Genomic DNA, 6,000 nt, shown 5'->3' with positions numbered 1-6,000 from the left:
TGTTTACAGTTCTCATGTTTGTGGTTATGTTTCAACCTTATTGTTTTTCTCCTACTGCTTTCTCACCACCTGAAGTGCATAATGCCAGTCGGTGGGGTGTACACTGCAGAGGAGGAGCTAACTTTTTTTGTGCATAGTGTCAGCAGCATACACCCATAGTTCCTGTGTCCCCCAATGAAGGCTCCGAGAAACAGATTTTACTGTAAGCAACCAAAAATCCTGTTTTTGTCTCGTCAGTCCAGAGTGTTTTCCCAAAAGTCTTGGGGAACATCAAGATTTTTTCAGGAAAAATTGAGATAAGCCTTTCTGTTCTTTCTCAGCAGTGGTTTTTCGTCTTGGAACTCTGGCATGCAGGCCAATTTTGCCCAGTCTTACTTATGGTGGCGTCATGAACACTGAGGGAAGTGACACTTGCAGTTCTTCGGATGTTGTTGTGGGATCTTTCGTGACCTCTTGGATGAGTCGTCACTGCACTTTTGGGGTAATTTTAGTCGGTTGGCTGCTCCTGGGAAGGTTCAACACTGTTCCCTGTTTTTGCCATTTGTGGATAATTGCTCTCACTGGTTTTCTGGAGTCCTAAAACTTTAGAAATAGCTTTATAATCTTTTTCAAACTGAGATATCAACTACTTTTTTTTCTCATGCGTTCTAGAATTTTTGGATTGTGGCATGATGTCTAGTTTTTGCTGATCTTTTGGTCTATTTCACTTTGTCAGACAGGTTCTATTTGAGGGATTTCTTGATTGAGAATAGCGGTTGCAGTAATCAGGTCTGCATGTGGCTAGGGAATTCAAATAAAATATATATATTTTTTTTTTTTGGGGGGGGGGGTGCTTTTGGTCACTTTCACACAGAACGCTGTAGATTTGGATTTCATTTTCCCTTATTGATACAGACTTTCATTTAAAAACTGCATTTTGTGTTTACAGTACTTGTGTTATCTTTGTCTAATATTTGCAGCATATAGGAAAATGTATCCTTTACCATACCCATCGTGGTGTTGTTTGAAGATATAGGCGCTGCAGTGTGTTAGAGCATTGAATAAATTTTTTAATGTAGGCTCAGTCACCTGCTGTTCTGGGCTGTTGTCAAACATCTCTTGCTTGGGCTTGTAAGGCTGGGAGAACCTCAGGATCATGTTCAACAAAACTCATTCATTCCCCTATAGGCATTGCGGGCTGTCCATTGTCCCCATCAAATGATCAGGAAAAGCACTGTGGCATTGCAGCATTAGAGTCCTGGATCCAATCTATCGGCACCACATAAACGAGTTACCTGAAAAATGAATAATCTGGATGGGGTTTCATTAAAACAAAACATTTGGATGTCATGTACCCTTTGCGAGCAGATGCCCTAGAAGAGTCTTTTTTGCTGGTTGTAGACACAACTGATGAAATGATGTCCATGACAGCTACAGTGTCCTTCTTAAATCTGTGAAATTGAGATGTTGATTAACTTGTAAAATATTCCATCAAAGCTGAAGGTTCAACACTAAGATTAATATTTGATAGGTAGTGTTAGTAAGGCTACTTGGACTAAACCACTACGGAATGGCATTCTGTCTGTTACTTTGCTTCAGAAAAACTTGCTCAACAGATCTCTGAACATGTAGCTATGTGCGAGGTGACTCTTGAGGCTTCCATGGTCATCCACTTCTGGGGTTCTCTCTGCAGCAATCTGCTGCACCTCACGGCTCAAAGGCATGCTTGAGGACAAATAATCAAAAATGGCTGATGGCCCACCCCTTTCTGGTAAATGACCGCATGTAATTATCACAAAAGGAATACTTGCTTTCCCCAAGACAAGAACAACTATTTGGTTTTTAGAGACGATCCAGAACCCAGTTCCTCTGTTTTTTTACCTTCTCCAGCTCTTGTTGTAGTTATAAGAGACGGGGAGCTCTGGATCATAGAGAGACCGTCCTTTAGACCAGAGGTCCCCAACTCCAGTCCTCAAGGCCCACCAACAGGTCATGTTTTCAGGATTTCCTTAGTCTTGCCCAGGTAATAATTGCATCACCTGTGCAATGCAAAGGAAATCCTGAAAACATGACCTGTTGGTGGGCCTTGAGGACTGGAGTTGGGGACCTCTGCTTTAGACCAGGGGTCCCCAACTCCAGTCCTCAAGGCCCACCAACATGTCATGTTTTCAGGATTTCCTTAGTCTTGCCCAGGTAATAATTGCATCACCTGTGCAATGCAAAGGAAATCCTGAAAACATGACCTGTTGGTGGGCCTTGAGGACTGGAGTTGGGGACCCCTGCTTTAGACCACATACATCATAGCATCACTGCCAACAGACGCCAAGACTCATCACTGCATGAAGTCAAGGCCCCAACTGACCAGGTCATCTGCAGTTAAAAACATAGTTACTTACCGATGACTGTATTTCTCTGAGCCTATGACGGCACCACGGAGAGGGGATCCGCCCCACAAGGACAGGAAATCTACAGATAAAAAGACTGTATCTCCCACATTAACAGAACTTCAGACTGGCAACATGAATGGCTACTCAAAATATTTAATGTTAATGTAAGCTTAATAGAGACAACGCGTGGCTGTTTTCAAACTAATTTCAGTGAGTACATCCACACGTGAAGGGAGGGAATGTATGGGTGCTGTCCATAGGCTCAGAGAATTATCATTATTGGTAAGTAACTATGTTTTTCTCTTTCCCCCCCATGACGGCACCACAGAGGGAATTACATAGATTGCACATTGGGGGGACCACTGCCTCCAGAACCCTTTTCTCAAAGGTAAGATCTGAAGAAAAGGCCAGGTCTAGCTGATAATGGTTAAAGAACGTAGACGGAGAAGACCAAGTAGCTGCTCTACATATCTGCTCTATCGAAGCAAAGGCTCTCTCTGCCCAGGAAGTCGTCACTGCTCTTGTCGAATGGGCTCTTATCTCCTCCGGAATGGCTGCCCCACATGAGGAATATGATTGGGTGATAGCGTCTCTTATCCACCTTGCCAGCGTGGCTTTCGATGTTTTTTGTCCTTTCCGTGGACTCTGGAAGCATTCAAAAAGAGAGCTATCCTTCCTACACTCCCTCGTAGCTGCCAGATACTGAATTAAGCATCTCTTTACATCTATCATATGTAGGGCTTCCTTCCCCTTATTTTTGGGATTAGGGCAGAAGGACGGCAAGGATATTTCTAGCGACCTGTGAAACTATGCCACTTTCGGAAGATAGGCTGGGTCAGTTTTAAGCACAACTCTATCCTCCAGTATCTGTGTGAAAGGCGGGTATGCTGACAAAGCCTGGATATCACCAACTCTATTTGTTGATGTTAAAGCTACGAGCAGGGAAGTTTTAAGAGAAATAGTTTTTAGCGGGGCTTCCGACGGGTTCAAAGGGAGCCTTAGTTAGCGCAGTAAGGACTAAATTCAGATCCCAGGTTGTAGTAGTATGAAGGGAAATAGGTCTGGATCTACTGGAAGCCTTAATAAATCTCACTGCCCAACGGTTCCCAGCCCGGTCATGGTTGTACAGGGTCCCTAGCGCTGCAACCTGAACTTTCAAGGTGCTTGTGGACAGATCCTGTTCCAAACCTTTCTGTAGGAATTTTAAGATTACCTTTATTGGAACTTCCCTGGCTCGATTGGCACCTGAGACTGAAATACATTTTTTCCAAATCCTCCCATATGCCTTGGTAGTTACAGGTTTCCTACTTTGAAATAGAGTGGAGACTAAGTTTGGAGAGAACACCCTATTGCTAAAGTGACCTTTCAAGTTACATGCTGTCATATGCAAGTTTTCTACCTGCGAATGAGCCACCGGCCCTTAGGACAGAAGGTCCAGGGTGTCCTTGAGAACCCAAGGGTCGGAGATGGACATCATCCTCAGCTACGAAAATCATGTCCTCCTTGGCCAGAAAGGGGCTATTACGATCACCCTCGCATTGTCCTCCCGAATTTTCCTCAGAACTAAGGGAAAAAGGGCTATTGACGGGAAGGCGTAAGCTAGATGGTAATTCCAAGGTATCACAAAGGCATCTAGAGCAACTGGGCTCCCCAAGGGGTCGATTGAGCAGAAAGCCTCTACTTTCCGGTTCCAGCTGTTTGCAAACAGGTCTATTTCTGGCCAACCGCAATGTTCTGCGATACGATTGAATACGGTCTGGTTCAGCTCCCATTCCCCGTCTCAGTTGTGTTCGACTTAGGAAATATGCCGTCCGATTTTCTGTGCCCTTTATGTGAAGTGCTGACAAAGAGCCTAAATTGGCCTCTGCTAGATGAAAGATTGACTTTGTCACTTCCATCAGAGACCGAGATCTGGTGCCCACCTGGTGGTTCAGATATGCTACGGTACTGCCACTCGGTTGTCCGAGAACACCCTTACATGGTGGGACTGAAGGAAGTTTAAAAAGTGAACGAGGGCTAGTTTTACTGCTACCAGTTCTTTCATGTTTGATGATGATCCAAGAAGTATCATTTCTCCTTGCGGAGAGTGACATGTTAAGCATGTCGAGGTGAGGAGACTTAAAGGGACACTGTCACCTGAATTTGGAGGGAACAATCTTCAGCCATGGAGGCGGGGTTTTTGGGTGTTTGATTCACCCTTTCCTTGCATGCTGGCTGCAATATTGGATTGAAGTTCATTCTCTGTCCGCCGTAGTACACACCTTCAGGGCTCACTTGCTTCAGGGGAACTGTCCCTGGATCTATGTTTTCTCCATGAGCCCTTAAGGGCTTTGAAGTTGTTTTCTACCTGATTTTTGATTAACGTTCTCAAGTGTGATGCAAATTTTGGAGTCTCTTCACAAATTGTTTGCTCTATGCAGGTGGTACAGAGCCTTTTTTCCCACGTGGTTGGTAGCTCCTCTGTACAGAGTGCACACGCCCTATACTTGGACTTTGCCATACATTTCTTTCCCTATGAGAGAAGACAACAGACCCTAATTAAAGAGTGGACTTTCACGAAGTTCACTTACCCTCCTGTAGAAAGAAGGATACTGGCTTTGGGCCAGGGACCATTTTCACAGATGGATCCTCTTTTGGCCTGGTGGCTCTGCTGCGCTGAGACCCTGAATGGCTGCCGCCGCTGCGTTGCTGGGAAGAAGCCTCTTCCACTTGTTTCTCCTTCCTGCTGCAGATGGTGAGGGGACTGGTCTTGTTAGACCTGCTCCTCTGGCGGCTCCTGATCACTCATGGTGCTCCGCTCCTTGAAGCGCTGTTCCCTGTGAGTTTGGTCTTTTAAATCCCTTTCAGGGCCACCCTACTTCCGGAGACGCAGTACGCCTGAACTACTGGATTTCCCAGTCATGCCTGGTGCTAATTGCGTCACTGGCTCCCATGCATGTGCACTACTGATATCCCAGTAGTGCATTGCAGTTTGCTCGTGTCATAGGGGGGTGCCGGATCGCACGTGTGCATCACCCTGTCCTGGCATTGTGCCGCTGGCACGGCATGGAGAGTCCGGCAGGCTCTCCAGTAAGGCGACCGCTGTCACCTAGTCAGCGCCCTCTGCTGCCGCACACCGGGCGATTTTGTGAAATCTGGGTGAGGCAGGCCCGGATCTTTTTTCTTCACTGCCTCTGCCCGCACACCCTCAAGGTCCGCTGACCCCAGAAGTGGGGCTTTGGGCAACCACCCCACCCGAGGCAGGGAACTGCCGCTGCCTGGATCGGACTGGTCGGCCCCCGGCATCCAACGAGGATCTACAGGTATGTCCCACGTCGACTGTATATTCCCCCATCAGGGACAGGAAACCAACTGAAGCGTGAGAGAGGTACCGCCTTTTTATCTGTAGGTTTCCTATCCCTGTGGGGCGGATCCCCTCTCTCTGGTGCCGTCATGGGGGAAAAGAGAAGAAATGTTAGGCTCTCTCACGTGAAATAGGCCTGGATATGCAAAGAGGTTTCAACAAGATACAAAAATAGAATTCTCTTCCATGTCACCAAATTTTTTTTTTTCCCTCTCACACTACTCCTTCCAAACACATCATTCCAATCCAGACCCTGTCCAATTAAGGAGTGTATGTTAAATTTACTTTACT

This window comes from Ranitomeya imitator, chromosome 6 (genome assembly GCF_032444005.1).
Source record: "Ranitomeya imitator isolate aRanImi1 chromosome 6, aRanImi1.pri, whole genome shotgun sequence".
Lineage (NCBI taxonomy): Eukaryota > Metazoa > Chordata > Amphibia > Anura > Dendrobatidae > Ranitomeya > Ranitomeya imitator.
The sequence above is the reverse complement of the archived record's forward strand: the minus strand, read 5'-3'. Positions refer to the sequence as shown.